Source organism: Galeopterus variegatus, unplaced genomic scaffold (genome assembly GCF_000696425.1).
Source record: "Galeopterus variegatus unplaced genomic scaffold, G_variegatus-3.0.2 Scaffold262, whole genome shotgun sequence".
NCBI classification, from domain to species: Eukaryota; Metazoa; Chordata; class Mammalia; order Dermoptera; family Cynocephalidae; genus Galeopterus; species Galeopterus variegatus.
This window is the reverse complement of record NW_007726373.1, coordinates 192,060-194,791: the sequence shown is the minus strand read 5'-3', so window position 1 is coordinate 194,791 and position 2,732 is coordinate 192,060.

Genomic DNA, 2,732 nt, shown 5'->3' with positions numbered 1-2,732 from the left:
TAAAAGTTTAAAAGCATGAGAGAGGTATAACACTTTCCCATAGTTTTAAATTTTGATAGAATATTTCTCAGTGCCCTAGAGCCACAGCAATGAAAGAACATTTGTGGATGGAAACTGACTGAAGCCTTCATGGTCCAGTGTCTCTCCCAATCTCACACATTGGCCACTTAATACCACTGTTCAATAATAGCCAGTTAATCCCTAGGCAGTCTCTCATGCGGATTAAGGACAAGGGTGCCTGAATAGTTCTTAAGGATCTCTTCAAACCTCTCCTTCCACTCCATCTCGGGATGGGATATTACTGAACCACAATTTCTGCCCCACTGCGTAAGAGGAAGGCCCGATGCCACTACAAACATAGAGAACTTGCACAGCCAACTAAGGCAAGTCAGAATCTGAAAGGCCAGATCAAATGTGGGTTTTCCATGAGAAGTGACAGAGAGACCCTCATACTGGTTTTTATCCACACAAAAACTCATTTCTCATTTGACCTTTTGCTCAAGTAATCATGCATATCTGAGGTGATGATCTTGAAATCTTGGCCAGAAACCCAGCTCAGTTTCTTGAGTTTGGACTTTCCATGAAGGCAAATTACCATCCATATTCATCACTTAAACCTTTTTAAGAAATTTCACCTCTAAGAATTTCTCTGTACACAGACAGCATTAGAGGTAAGGATGTCACACCAGATCCAGAGTAGAGAAACCAAATTCTGCTTTGACTTCTACTTACTTAATTCAGAATTTGCCAAATTTATGGGCTAAATTTTGAATCCATTCGACTGTATCTCTAATTTTAAAAAAAACATACCTTGCAAGTAATATATATGAATTCTACTATCTTAAAAATAATGTATGGGCTAGCCGATTAGCTCAGTTGGTTAGAGTGCAGTGCTATAACACCAAGGTCAAGAGTTTGGATCCCCACATCAGCCTGCGTCCCCTCCCCCCCCCAAATAATGTATGTTATGACTAAATGTAACTCCTGTTCCAGATGGGATCCTAGAATGGAAAAAGGACATTAGCTAAAAATATTAGTTTGTAAATTTTCTTTCTTTAAAAATTTTTATTGAATCATAATTGATTATACATATTTTTGGGGTTCAACGTTGACATATGTTGATCAAATCAATATTACTAGCACATATTGTTACAAATCATATTTATTCTTTATGCCCCTGTCCAATCTCTATCTCCCTCTCCCTCCTACCTCCCACCTCTGATAACCCTAGATGTCTTCTCTCCTCGGTTCAACGTTGACATATGTTGATCAAATCAATATTACTAGCACATATTGTTACAAATCATACTTATTCTTTATGCCCCTGTCCAATCTCTATCTCCCTCTCCCTCCTACCTCCCACCTCTGATAACCCTAGATGTCTTCTCTCCTTCTGAAAGAGTAATGGTTACTCTGTTGAACTGTTGCCTAGGTGATCTTTCCAATGCTGAGAGGTGTGTTCAGGTCCCAAAATATTATCGTAGAGCAGATGCTTCTTCTGTCACTCTGGAATGGCTTTGTGGAGAGAGACATCCTCTTCTTTTCTTTGGTCTCTGCTGGTGACTCTCCTTATGTCAATGCACTCCAGTGGCTGGCAGACCATCTGCATGGTGGTTGTGCCATCTAGCCACTTTCACAGCAGCTGTGGTGGGCCACCCGCATAGAGGTGATGTTTTTGGCACTCTCCTCCATGCTGGTGGTATGCCTGGTTGTAGGGCAGGTTCCAGTCTCTGGGTTGGCCCCAAGGCGCTGGCCATGTGCCTGGTTGTGGGAGGGGGGCCCAGTCCCCTGCTCCATACATCAGCACCCCAGGTGGGCCCCGAGGCACTGGCAGTGTGCCTGGGCCAGAACTAATTTTTTGTCTTTTGCTTACTTCTAAAATGGGGGAACTTCCTGTGGGGACCAGTACTTGAGCTGTGTGGTTTAGCTAAATTGTTGCTTTGCTGCTGATTCCTTAGGAATCAGGGAAGGCTTTTTGTGCAGCTCAGGTTTTAATGGTTGACTTTATAGGTACTTCCAGCTCTCCAGAGACCCGCTGCACCTAGGTTGTGTAGAAACTCTGATCTGTGTCTGAGTCTTTTCATCAAACTGTGTCCCATGGGCCGGCCTGGTGCCGCACTCGGTAGAGGGCGGCGCTTGGGAGCGTGGCGGTGCTCCCCCCCAGGGTTCGGATCCCATATAGAGACCATCCGCTCACTGGTTGAGCGCGGTGCGGGCGCAACACCGAGGGTTGCGATCCCATTGCCGGTCACGAAAAAAAGACAAAAAGGAAAAAAAAAACTGCGTCCCATGCAATTCTATATTCCTGACTAGCCTCCCCTGAGTGGTCTTTTGCTGACTGGGTTACCAGTCAGCTGTCCTTGCTGTACTCATGTTCCCCTGGTGGGCCCATCTCCCCCACTGCCTGTGCTGCAAACACTCTGTATGGGACAGGCCATGTGCTGGACCCTTGCAGTTACTCACTGGCCTCTGAGTGGCTTCTTTTTTTTCAGTTGTTGTGGCCCCTTGCTCCTATGTGGGTCCACAGGAACCCTATTAGTGGCCTTGCTGGCCAAGGCCCTCTTCTCCCCTGCCGCCTCCAAGCAACTTCATACGAAGGGCACAGCTGTGGCTTTTGCCAGCTCCTACTCTATGTACTCAGCAGCTCCAGCCTTAAAGTGGCTGTGGCACAAAATGGTCGGAGCGGTTTTTTCTCTTTCTTATCATGGCTTCTCCCACCTTCATGCACTCTA